Source organism: Phascolarctos cinereus, unplaced genomic scaffold, assembly GCF_003287225.1.
Source record: "Phascolarctos cinereus isolate Bilbo 61053 unplaced genomic scaffold, phaCin_HiC Scaffold_3;HRSCAF=262, whole genome shotgun sequence".
Taxonomy (NCBI): Eukaryota; Metazoa; Chordata; class Mammalia; order Diprotodontia; family Phascolarctidae; genus Phascolarctos; species Phascolarctos cinereus.
In genome coordinates, this window is record NW_027555736.1 from 90,954,161 (window position 1) to 90,968,531 (window position 14,371).

The window sequence follows — 14,371 nt, forward strand, 5'->3', positions numbered from 1 at the left end:
AATAGTCTCTCACACGAATTATGCCCCATAGTTATGTTGCATATCTAACTTTGGCCATTTTATAGATGTGTAAACTGAAGTGTTTTAAGTGGAGGTTTTAAGTGATCTATGTTAACCTGCACAGCTAATAACATCAAACAGCTTGGAATAGAACCCAAGTTCTTTTCTATTTTGTCCAATTGTTCTATCCCAGAGACAGTGTTGTGTCCTTAAATGCCAGAGTTTAGATAGAAGTTGGAGAGCAATCATTGCAACTGTTGCATAGCTTTCATCATGTAAATTAAGGATAAAGATTTGTAATGTAGACTAAAAATACTGAATCTTATTCCATTAATATATGTGTATATTACACCAAACAGGCCAGTTGTAGTCCTGAATATAATGCAATAAATCACTATTTTCTAAAAAGAAAAGAGAGGTTCTGTGTCAAAGAACTCAATTGGAATCCTAGTCTGGCACTTATTTCCTTTCCAGCCTTGCTACAAAAAGAGAAAAATTCAAAGTGTGCTGACATAAAAGTTCTATTCCCCAAGGCAGAGGGCTTAATTGAAGTCCTCAGATGTTTTAGTGCACCGTGGAAGGCATTTTTATGAAATTCATACATTACTAGAAGTGGATCCAACAATCCTTGAGGTGAAAAACCTTGTAAATCATGCAGGAGTGATCTGACTAACAGGGACCAATGCCTTGGTTTCCTTAGAGATTCTCTTTCTCCCTGTACACTTTCATATGAATTAACATGTACTGCGCTAGCCATAGCTAGCTACGGATGGTAAGAGCATTTTCAAAAACTGAACTTCATCTTCAGGAACTAGAAGAAAATGTATCTTTCCAATTTTTTTTATGTGTCAGTACTACAATATTTTATCTGGAGATGTTTTAAAATTCAGATTACTTGTTTATATTCACTCTCTCTAGATATTTCCTTTGTATTCATGTTTTGTTGGTTTTGGAAAAGATGTGAATATTAAGTGCACTTGCATCTGGATCACTAAAAAGATCTAGCTAGGTTGTCTTTTGGTAAAGTACAAACTGACTGATGCAGAGCCTGATACATTTGCTTATGTAAAAATATTTCCTCTCCCCCAGCTGGAAATGATTTCTTTTTCTCATCTGATCTAATAGTTCTTTATACTTATGCATATATTATAATTTATGTTATTAAATTCAACAAACATTTATTAAGTGCTTACTCTGTGCAAGACACTGTATTAGGTGCAAAAGATAAGGATGAAATGAAATTCATTCTGTACTTGAAGAGCTTTTGATCTAAGAGGTGGCTTAAGTCTATGTACATGGATAACCAACAGTATTCAGAATATGATGACAGTGATGATCACAGTAGCTCACATGTAATGCATCATGGTACAAAGGTCTTCATGTGTTATGTCATTTGATTTTCACAACACTCTGAGCATTATCGTTTCCATTTTCTGAGGAAACAGTGATTAGTGGCTTAAGTGACTTAAGATCATAGGGATTTCAAACTGGAAGGGATCCCAGTCTTCTCATGTTATAGGTAAAGAAACCCAGAATGCTTATGTGATTTGCCCAGTGTAATGGACCAATGCATTTGAGAACTTGGAAGTTTCAAGTAGAGTGTGTATTCTACATTTAAAGTGTCTTCTGGATGTACCTCATTCCCATTATCTATCTGAGAATAAGGTTATGGTGGCTGGTGCTGAGTGTGAGTTAAACCTGACTTAAATAGGAAGCCTGGAAAGAAACCTTTATACCCTCCACCTCTTTCTGTTCCAAATGACAAGTCATGGAAGCTGATACCATTGCCACGGCACCTATGATCTGTGATCAGTAATCATAGGACTCTGGAAATTGAGGTCCCCAGTCAGCTGATTCCCTGTCTGTGATTCTGTAAAACAAAGTGGAAGACGGTTCCTCAGCCCCTGTTGGAGAAATGTGCCTTCCTGTGGATGCTTTTGTATCATCCCTTCCCTCCACCCCAAAGAGGGAGCTTTTCTTTCCCTCTGAGCTGTGCCTTCCTAAGCATCTCAGACTTTCACTCTGCTTGGTATGAGTGGGTGGGGCTAGAGTGTGCCAGAAAGGACTGCAAGCATCCCCTTCCAGGCCAGCTGCTCCTCTTGAGTCATGAGATCAGGGTTCCATTATTCAGAAAGGCTGCTACCCTTGAGAGGAGCTAAATGTTAAGAATATGGCTGAAAGAATGCTAAAGTGAGGGTCAGGAGACCTGGGTCATAGTCCCTGCCTTGACACTAATGCTGGGCTCTTATTTCCTTCTCTGTAAAATGAAGGAATTTAACTAGGTAGTCTCTAAGTTTCCTTCTAGTTCTAAGTGCTATAAGACTGATAATTGGGCTCCATTTGATTTCCTCACTTTATGCTTAGTAAAAGCTGAATAAACCTTCCTGAATCACTTTGGACAAGTCCCTTCCCCTCATAAAATGAAAGAGTTAGACTAAATGACCCCTCAGGTCCTTTCTGGTTCTGCCAGGACACTTTAAGCCATCTTTCCATCATCTCCCCCAAAGCATCTCTTTGCTGTATAGACTCCCACTCTACCCTTACCCTGTAGTAATCAAGCTTCTTGGATTACAGGTGTGAAGAAAAAGCTAACCTCAACTCCTAATTATCAGGAGTAGTTACACTAAGAACGTACTAGATGTATTGCTTTCTGGGCGTTGGGGGTTCAGCCTGCCCAGCAAGAATTCCTGGTGCCTTTTTTGCTCTCCTGGGGGTGATGTCCCCTCCCCCAGCTCCATATAACTGTGGTTTGCCCAGTGTTTTAACAGGAGACTTTGATTTTCAGCAAAGGGCAATGTGAATGTCTTTCAGAAAATTGGAGGGGGGCAGGAAAGCTGTCAGATTTCTTTACAATCCAGATAAATCCCTTGCCAACTGGGACCTTAAAATGTTAAATGTACTTTCACTAAAACATCTAATTTACTATGAGGAAAGATATAAGGAAAAGACATTCCTCTAGCTATAGAATGCTTAATAAGCAAGGTCTTTTTTGAGGTTAGAAAAGAGGCTAGAGGAAAGGGTTTCTAAAGCAGACAGTGTCCGATGTAGTGTTTTGCTTTCAGTAAGTGAGGGTTCAATGAGGAAAACAGCATCCATGAAGTATTTTTAAAACATGCAAATAGCACATCAGCAGGAAGAAGAGACAGAAAAGTTCTGTGTTTCTGAGGTGATAATATGGAAGTTTTCCTTCTGATTAAGTAATAGGCTGGGGGGCAGAAGGGTTGTTAGCACATACTAAGAAGACAGTAATTTAGGCCTAGAAGGAGCTGTCATTTACACTTGAGTTGTCCAGGGAATCTGTAGAAGATTATAACCACCATTTTGGCTTTTCCAGAGTGAAGCAGCAAAACATGTCTGATGGTTGCTAAGCAACCATTAGCCCATTGCTCCCTTTTCTATTAAACATCTGTCTTGTTTTAATTTAAATTTTCTAAATGGGAAAAATAATACAGCAATGTTACTAATGTGAACTTATGACGAAAATGGACCCAAGTGCCCAATCAGCAGTAACTATGTAAAAAGGTTATTGCCAGCATTTTGTTGGAAGTATAAGATGGTGGTGTTTGACAAGAACACATTCCAAAAAGTGGGGGTGGGAGAGGGAAGATGTGGTAGTTGATTTCTGGTGTTTGAAGGGTTGTAGAAAAGAGATTTGGTGTGCCCCTGGAATTCGGAAGTAGAGCAATGGATGGAGGTTTCAGAAAGGCAGATTTCAGCTTTGTATAAACAAAACCTTTTTAACAATTGAAACTATCCAAAACCAGAATGGGCTGTCCCTGGAGGCAGTGAATTCCTCATTAGCAAAGGTCTCTAAATGGAAGCCAGAAGATCACTGGTCAGGGATCTTGTTGAAGGTGCTCCTGCCCAGCTATGAGGTCCACTTGATGATCTCTGAGGTCCCTTTTGATTGAGATTCTGTGACTAAAAAAACCTTCCGTGTCACTGTACCTCATATTAGCCAATGCCAAATATAATCACACTGAAAACAATGATGGTGCCCTGCAGGTCATCAACATGAAGTCCGAGAATCTTAAGCTTCAAAGGGAAAACAGTAATTAATGTGATCCTGTTTGAATGATCTTCCCAGTTCACTGGCATGCCAGGCTCTGTGAGAGATCTTGTCCTTCACCCCCAAACAATATCCAATGTTTAGCACATCTCTTTATCAGCAAAGGATGGTTGTCAGGGATTGCATATGAAGCTTTGGAAACAAAAATCTTTTGTAGATAACTAAAATCACATTATTCACAGTAGGAGAGCACAGGAACATGAAAATGATGCTTGGGAAACAAATTTATGTGAGGTATAGTTTCTGTGACAAGTAGATAAAAAACATCTGGTGGCAAGAGAAACTTTCTTCATTCAAAAGCTTGGCTCTGTTAAAGTTTGGGTTACATACCTGAGGTGTTTTGGGAAAGAGAATGTTGAAACAAAGGAAGAGAACAAATGAGGTTTGGAAATCTTTAGAGGAGCAAAGTCACTACTACATTTAGGGAAGCAGCTTGATAAAGCAGAAAAAAGCCTTGCACTTGGAGTCAGGAAAACCTGGTTCTCATCCCTCAGATAGTAGTTGTATCCTCAGCAAATAATCATTTCAGCCTCAGTTCATCTTTAAAATGGGGATGATAATGTTGGCACCCACCTCAACAGGTGAGGTCAAATGAGATAATTCAAGTGCTTCATATGCTTTAAAGTGCTATAAAAATGTGAGCTATGATTATGAATTGTCTTCAGAATTCAAAACTGCATTTTCTTTGATAGTGCAGATAGACCTCATAGCATAAGGGCTTGTCACTAAAGGGAAGGTCAAGTTAGGACTTCCTTAGGAGCAGTGATTTCCCTAGGGTATAGAAAATGAGAGTGATCACTGTGCAGGTTCAGGAATTTAGGAAGTCATAAGCAGACAAGGAGTAGGCCCTACCATTTGGCCACTAATAACTATTCTTATAGATACATACAATCAACCTGAAAAGTTACCCCCAATATCAGTGCAAATCAGGTGGGGCCATTCTTCAGCCACCAAATTATACCCCTTCAGGCTTCCTATTTGTGACTTTTTCCCCACTCCAAGTCTCCCCTTGAACCAAATTTGATTTATGTAAAAATATACTCCATTTTGGCTCTCCTCTCTCCATGTTATCCTGTGATGCAGCCCTTAGGGATGACCCTACCAGTAAAGTAGCTGAGCTTAGGGAAACCTAAGACATTGTAGTAGTTGTCCAGGGCAGGAAGGCATAATGGGAATAACCTATTATAGACACTCTACCTTGGGTCTTAACATTACTGGAACCTTGGCTACCTCCATCCCTAAAGAGCCCTCAGAAACACTGGGCTTTAGCAGCCTTGGTTGGGTAGGAGAGATTCAAAGGTGGGGGTAGAGAGGAAACTCTAGGCAGTATTCAAGAATTCACAAGTCAGCCTGGCATGCTTTTGTCATTGTCCAATGGTGTTGTGGGTCCAGTAACATACAGTCTAAAGCAGACAACACAAGCGTATTTACAGAGCAAACTAGGAAAGGATGTGGGGACCATCATGCCATAGAGCTCAGGTCCTATTAGCTGAAATAATCATAATAATAATAGCTAGTATTTTATAAGTATCTCATTTGATCCTCACAACAACTAACAGGGAGTGGGGGTGAGTGTTATCCTCATTTTACTGATGAGAAAACTGAAGTAGAGGTTAAGTGATTTGCCCAGGGTCACATAGCTAGTAAATGTTTGAAACAGGATTCTAATCTACTTCCTCCTGATTCCAACTCCAAGATTCAAGAGGTTGTGCTACCTGATCACAATCTCCTGTCCTTTCATCCCTCCCCCATCTCTTCCTAAGCATTCTCTTAATCTTCATCATGACTTCCACTTCCACAATTCCTGTTCTCAGAGTTTGTCACCCTTATTCTAAGCTTCATTTCCTTTTTTTCATAATCTTGATCCTGTAGTTAACTTGTTCAGCAAGGGACTGTTCTTTTCCCTCGTTCCTTGGTCTTCACATCCTACTGATCTTCAGTTTTGGGTTACCCCGCCATACAGCTTCTCTACTTTTATTCCCAAGCCACCGAAGTAACAGAAATGCTGTTCTAACTTCAGCTAGGCCTTCATTATTAATGTCTGATTAACTATTGCAGTGACTACAAGTTTTTCCCCTCTCTCCAGGCCCCTGTACCACTTTCTCATCAGATGACCTTGCCTCCTACTTGTTTGAGAAGATCAAATTTCTCCAGCCTCAGCTTTCTCCTCTCCCCTCGAAACCTCTCTTCATCTTTATTTATCCTAGGATGGAATCTTTAGTCTCTTCCTTTCTACTGGTTACCTCCCATGTGTAGGCCACTCCTATCATTAAAACACTTTCATTTGACCCTGTTTATTACATCAAACTATTTTCCTGTATTCCTTCTGGGTGAAAGTTGTAGGCAAACAGGTTCAATGAGATTTTTTTAAAATTCTTAAATATATATTTAAAAATAAAAGGGGGCACTTCCAGAGGTCTTTGGTTTTCCCCCCTTAAAGACTAGAAATCTTTAAGCAAAGGCTGAATGACTCCTTGGAGATGCTATAGATTCTTATTCATGTAAAGGTTGTATCAGATGGCCTTTGAAGGCTTCTTCAAATTCTATGATTTCTTTGATCCTGCTTTTCATTGCCAAACACCAAGAAAGATTAGCCACACCCACTGCCTCTTCCTTAATATCTACTCAGTCATACAGTGTGGCTTTTGACCTCATCATTCTAGTAAAATTATTCTTTCTAAAGTTGCCAGTAATCTCTTAATTGCTCAATCTGATGGCCATTTATTTTTTCCAGTCCTCCTCTTCCTTGAGCTTTGTACACCTTTTAAAATAGCTGAACCCTCTACTTCTCAACTTTGTACTCTCTCCTCTCTTGGTTTCTGTGACACTGCTTCTTCTTGGGTCTCATCCTATCTACCTATCTGACTGCTCTTTGGTCTCCAAAACTCTGGCCTGGGCCTTCTTTTCCTTTTACCTTTTCTCTGCTGATGAGATCAGCTTCTATAGGTTCAGTTATCATCTCTATGCATGTGATTCCCAAATATATATAGCCAGCCACCTGTAACTTCTATTTAAGGTAGAATTCCAGGGTCCCCTTAAACCATTTATCTGCTAGCCAGCACCACCTGATACTACCTGTATCTCAAACTCAGCATGTATAACATGGAATTCTATACTACACACACACACACACACACACACACACACACACACACACACACTCTCTCTCTCTCTCTCTCTCTCTCTCTCTCTCTCTCTCTTTCTCTCTTTCTCTCTCTCTCTCTCTCTCTTTTTCTCTCTCTTTCTCTCTCTCTCATCATATTGGTTCCAGACAGTTTAGACAAACAAGTAGCTTTACCCTTTCTGCACCTCAGAATTTCTGAGATCAAGCAATCTACCAGTCTCTGTCTCCCCTGTAAAAGGGATTACAGGGTTATGCCGCCACAGCCAGACTTCCTTTCTTTTCTTCTGGAGGTTCTAGGGACTCACATACCTACTTCTCTTTCCATTGTCATCACCTATTGCCCCTGACTAGTTTCTTCCCTGACTCAAAACAGAAATAACAATTTGCCTGAGTAATAGTATAGGCTTTAAAGTTGATCATCTAGTCCAAACCCCCTCATTTGGTGGAAGAGGAAACTAATACCCAGAGAGAGTTGCCCAGCATCACACAGGTGTATGACTAGAATTCTAATCCAGATTCTCTGACTTCAAATTCATTGCATTTTCCACTATAGTCACCACTTCTTCTGTCCATGAAACAAGTACAAAATCTTTTTGAGATTTGGGGTGTCTAATACAAGCAACAGTGGTATGCCAAGGGGAGGAAACATCAGCTGACTTTTATATTTAGATGTCTGGGTTGTCATGCCAAAAAAGGAGGGAGGGGGAGTGGAGTAAGGAGCTGGTGCCATTTGATTGAGACTGCTGGATACCAGCCTGAAGAGGAGACTAAAATCTTGGAGCAGAGAATAGAGATGTGAAGAAAAGACTAGGGCCCATGGACGTGAGTCTTCCCAGCATTCAAGAATACCATCAACAAGTGAGCAAGCAGAGATAGACTACTTCCTTCTCTGTCCATTCTCTGCTTCTCCTTGTTAGAGTTTGTGATTCTGAGACTGAATCCAGGATACACTTCTCATCCCTGATTTCCCTGGCGGCACTCAGGAGGAGATAGGAGGGAGAAGACTGGAAGCAAATGGCTTGATATAGGAAAATTTAACCTTTTTTCCTTCCATTTTTGCTGTTATTAAACTATGTGGCTATTTGTGTTGTGTCTTGAGTGCTGTTGATATTGAAGGGTATGAGCATAGAAAAGATAGTCCACATGTGATAGGGGGCTCTGGGGCTATATATATATTTGTGTATATATATTTGTATTTTGAACACTTCTATATAATCACGAACCTAAATTACAAATTCAGGCAGTATGGGTTCAGACTGCCCAGTATCATAGCTTAAAGCCACGTGCCACAACAGTGAAGGCATAGCCTAGACACCTGTGGCTGAATAAGTATCCTATGATGCTCAGAGGGGATATTACAGTTTTTCAAGAGACTATACCCTACATAAAGCAGATAAGAACTAAAGTGGCTACTGGGCTAGTGACTCAAAGGGTACACCATCTGGTAGACAACACAGATGATACGTGCCTTTGCTGGATAACTAATGCAATGACATGCTGTCATCCTACGGGCTTAAGAAAGCCAGCTGACATGTTGATTGAGCCTGCTGTTAACTTCTGCGGCACCTCTAAGTGTCAGATACTAAGTAATAAGGTGGTTATCTTAAGCATTTCATCAGGGGATCTAAGGTGGCTTTGGAGCTAGGGAGAGAAGATCTGGAAAGAGGCTGACTGAAGAGATCTGAATTGGAGTGAGGGGGTTGGGGAAATGAAGGGCTACATCAAGAACTTACTATCTTCTAGCTATCCTGCTACTACAACCCCACTTGGCCTTGCGGTGGATCAAGGTGAGAAATAAGTCAGCAAAGAGGTAAGGCAGGTGGGGGAGTGCAGGTTCCAGTAAAAACAAAAAGTGGGAGGAATAGGCGAGAGGAAAAAATACTGAGCAAGGTATTGCAAATTACCTTGTAACCTTTTTTGTATGTATATATGTATGTGTAAGTTGTCTCCCCTGACAATATGAAAGCTTGAGGACCCAGGAGTGTCTGTATACCTAACACAGTGCCTGGCAAATAATAGGTACTTAATAAATCCTTGTTGATAGATAGACTGCAGAGGAAAGAAGAGTCTTTGCTGCCACCCACCTGGAGTTTTCCTCTGATGTAATTCAAGAACTGCTTATATTAACTTTCTATTTATAAGGCCATTAGTTCAAGAGCTGCCTGATGACATACATGAAATCTATAGATGGGAGGGAAGGGAAGGGCAAGGTGAGTCATGCAGCTAAAAGGGACCTTAGATATCATATAATTCAATACTCTCCTTATACTAACGAGAAAATTGAGTCCCAGGAAATTTAAATGATGTAAAGTAGGAGAGCTGTCATCAGAGCCTGCGTCTTCAGACACCAGAGCCTTTGTCCTTTCTGTTGCTGATCAGAGGAAAAGAGGGAAAGTTGAAATGGTAGGAGTTTGCTATGCACAGTAGGTAAACCTGAAGATGTCAGTGGCATTCTAAAGTCATGGAGCAAAGCTTTGCATCCAAGAGCTGTCATGGGAAACCTGAGTTCTGGCCCTGAGCTCTACCGCCAACTGTTTGTTCTTAGCCTCTTCTGTAAAATAAAAGGAACTGTACTAGTGGCTCTCTGACACCCCTTTGTGTTGTCGTATTAGGGTTCTAAGTCACTTAGGCCTTTGATTTACCATCCACAAAATGAAGAGGAAGAAATGTGGAATAGTATAAAGGATATTAGCCTTTGGAGTCAGAGAGAACGATTTCAGTACTGATGAAGGACCTTGGGCCAATCCCTTCTCTCTGGGCCTCAGATTCCCCTTCTTTAAATGAGAGAGTTGACCAATGTACAAAAATATTTATAATAGCTGTGGTGGCAAAGAATTGGAAATTGAGGTGATGTCCATAAATTGAGGAATGGCTGAACGTGTTGTAGTATATGAATGTAATGAAATAGTATTGTGCTATAGGAAATGATGAACAGGCTGACTTCAGAAAAACCTGGAAAGATTTGAATGGCCCGATGCTGAGTAAAGTGAGCAGAACCAGGAAAACATTGTACACAGTAACAGCCATGTTGTGCAGTGACCAACTTTGATGGAGTTAGTTCTTCTCAGCAATGCAAAAAGCATCTCCAGAAGTCTCATGATGGAAAATGCTATCCACACCTAGAGAAAGAACTATGGAGTTTGAATGCAGATGGAAGCATACTATTTGCTCTTTTTTTTCTGTTTTGTTTTGTTTCTTTCTGATGGTTCCTCCTATTGGTTCTAATTCTTCTTTACAACATGACTAATGTGAAAATGTGTTTAATAGGAATATATATGTAGAGCCTATATCAGATTACATGCTGTCTTAGGGAAGGAAGCAGGGATGAAGGGGGAGAAAATTTAAAACTCAAAAGTTTATGGAAATGATTGTTGAAAACTATAAATAAATGAGAGGTTTGAACGAGATGATTTCCAAGGGTCCCTTCACTTCTAACACTCCATGAATCTATGATTTTAGATTATCTTAAAAATACCTTTTCAAAAAGAATTCTGTGACTCTGGTTCTAGTCTGAATCAGTTTTTAATGTAGATAATTTTACTCCAAATTTCTGAAAATCTTTCCAACTTTAGATACTATCTTTTGGTTGTAGCCTTTGGTTCTTTTTCCAGTTGTGACATGGTCTTTAAAATAGTGTCTCTGTAGGGCCTTACACATTTTATAAATTTCCAATGAATTGATTTAAACAATGCTCATGAATAACCAAAGCATCACATTTCCAGGGAGGGTCTAGTATGGTAAAGAACTAGAAAGGATAGAGACTGGACCTGTAAATTGGAATTCCTACATGAGGAAAGTCATATATACTAAATATATGTGTATACTATATGTGTATGTGTATCTATATATGTGTACATGTATGTATATGTATGTGTGTATATATGTATATGTGTGTATGTATATCTATATACCTATAGAATTCTTATAGAATTACCTGGAGCATGGAGTAGTTAAGTGATTTGCCCAGGATCATGCAGCCAGTATAGGTGGGGGGGGGGAAGGGACTTGAACCCAAGTCCTCTTGGTCTCAAGACCAGCTTTCTATCCACTTTTCCATTCTGTCTTTCCTAAAAAGATAGAATTGTAAAATAATCAAATATAATAATTTATCTTCTGTGTTATTGGTTAAATAAAAGCCTCATATCTTGATAAGTCTGTTTTTCATTGAATGAGAAGATGATTCCAAATAGTATGCTGAATAGAATGTTAGACTTGAAGTTAGCAAGACCTGATCAAATATTTACTGCCTGTGGCCCTCTAGTTCCTCAAGTGTGGTACTTTGACTGAATCCAAACTTTTGTGAAGGACTAACTCCTGGGCTAGTCACAACCTTCCCAGCTTCGCTTTCTTCACTGGCAAAACAAAGAAGTTGGACTGGGTAACCTCTGAGGTCCTTCCCACTCTAAATCTGTGATCTATGATTTGGCCTTTTGTAGAATCAAGAAATACAACATTTCATTAAAACATTAATGGAACTTTGTAAAATAATGTCCTTAAAGAGAATACTAATTATGGTTTGCAAATAAATGCCTTTTGAGAAATTCACAAGTGATTGTTTGGCAAGAACAGTACAATGAAGGGAAATTAGCAAAATTATTTTAGAATAATGTGATACTTGCTAGCAAATCTAGAAATGCTTTTTGTGATCACTTCAATGAATCTTCAAGGGAATATAAAAACAAAACTACAATTTTGTTTTTCTCATAGGTTCATTTTGTCACCAAAAAGTAATTTGGAAAATATAAAAACCTATAAAAGCACTAATTTTCTGTTGATCAAAGCTTTGAAATCTTTACGCTATTGTAACAATTCCCATTAAGTAATTAGATTTAGTCCAGATCAGTAAACTCTTTGGGGTTTGCAGCCAAGGTTTCAGAATCAGTGATAAATATAATTTGAAGCTCAATAATTACAAATTAAAAATAAATATTTATGGAATACACAAAAATTAGGAATTATCTTTTATATCACTGGAATGCCTACTTTGTAAAGCCAATATATTCTCGTCCCTGGGTCTTCAATGGGAACAACAATTTTCAGTTTAATGAACCGTTCATTGAGACATAAATATTATAGGACCAGTCTACTAATTAGCTAATTTTGGAAAAAGCTGATTCATGTGTATGCTTATAGATGTTAGAGGTGTGTGTATATGTTGTATGTGTGTCTGTATACACTCCTATGCATATAAGTCTTATGCTGTGTGTGTGCCATAATGCTCCATTTATCCACATCAGAAATAAGGTGTTTTATATAGCACATAATGGTTAAGTAATTTGCCCAGGATTGTATGCCCAGTGTGTGTGTCTGAGGCAGATTGGAACACAGGTGTTCTTGAATATATATATATATATATATATATATATATATATATACATATATATATATATATATACATATATATATATATATATATATGACCGACTTTTGAGCTAGTATGTCCCTCTGCCTTGAGGCATTTTATCTAAGAAGATTTTCCTGATGCTGAAGTTTACCCCCTTCAGTCCCAGTTTGGTGTCTTCGGAAAAATAAAAGTCTAAAATGTATTACGTACTTTCCTATCTTCTCTTTTCAAAAATTGTTTTTTTTATTATGAACTTAAACATCATCAATAAACTCAAACATTTCAATATACAAAGAATGTAAAAGAATAAATTTAATGATGTATTTTTTGTTTTTTATTTTATTTAAATGTTTTTATTGATGTCTTTTTTTTTAACATCAACATAGTTTCCCCCAGGATCCTTCTTTTTTCCCCTCCTAGAGAGCCATTCCTTATGATAAAAAGTTTTTTTCAACAAAAAAGAGGGAAAAAAAGCAACACAACAGATCAATACATTTAGATTCCAAAAAATTTGTGTGATGTACAACCCCCATGGACTTCCCACCTCTGAAGGGGTGAGATGGGAGTGTTCTCTCCTATCTTTTATTTAGATAAACAAGGTATTAATAAAATAGTCCTCTTTATTTGTATAACCTCTGAACTTTTTTCCATATGCATTTTAAAATATTTTATTAATATTCTCTTCTATCCTTTTTTTTCTTTTGACATCTCTACCCACTAACTGACTTTTCGCAAATCCCCAACAAATACATATAGTTAAGCAAAACAAATGAAATATTGTTGTTTAGTCGTTTTTCAGTCATGTTTGACGTTTTGTGTCCCCATTTGGAGTTTTCTTGGCAGAGATGCTGGAGTGGTTTGCCATTTCCTTCTTCACTTCATTTTACAGATGAGGAATAGAGGCAAAGAGGGTTAAGTGAGTTGCCCAAGATCATACAGCTATTAAGTGTCTGAGGCCAGATTTGAACTCGGGAAGACTCACCTTCCTGACTCTAGGCCCAGCACACTATCCACTGCACCACCTACCTGTCCCTAATTAACATATTGTCTATGTCCTTAGATCTTCTGTTTCCCCTTACTAACCAACTCCCAAGAATAGCCTCCCTGCCCCTTTAAAGGGCAGCCTGCCGAATCCTTACAAAACAAGCATTGTTCCTACTACATTTGACAGGTACCTACTTTTTCTCTAGTTCTTTCCTACGAACAAAAAGAAAGTGCTGCTACTAATCTTTGTGTACCTATAGGTAGATCCTTCCCCCCCATCTTTGATATCTTATTAGGAGTAGCATTGCTGGGTCAAAGAGTAGGTACCATTTATTGACTTGGGGTACAGTTCCAAGTTATAAATTTACAAATCTGTCTGTACTATGTTAGTGTGCCTTTCTGCCCACAGAATTTCCAACGATTGACATTTTCTTCTATCATCTTTTGCCAGTTTGATGGGTATGATGTAGAACCTTAGAGTTATTTTAATTTGCATTTTTTATTACTTATTGCTAGTGATTTGAGTTTATTTCATGTGGCTATTAATAGCTTGTACATCATTTGAAAGCTCCCATCTTATGTCTTTTTACCACTTATCTATTGTTCTCTGGACTCAAAACTAAAAAAGACTAGGTTTTGAACCTTGCCTCAGACACTTACTAGTCTATGGCCCTGGGCAAGTTGTATTGCAACTTCTTTGGGCCCAGTTTCTTCATTTGTTAAAATATGAGAATTGAATTTGATGGCTTGTGAGGTCCCTTCTAACTCTAATGGATGATTCTACCTTCTTGAATTTTTGTTGTTGTTCAGATGCTTCAGTCATGTCTGACTCTGTGACCCCATTTGGGGT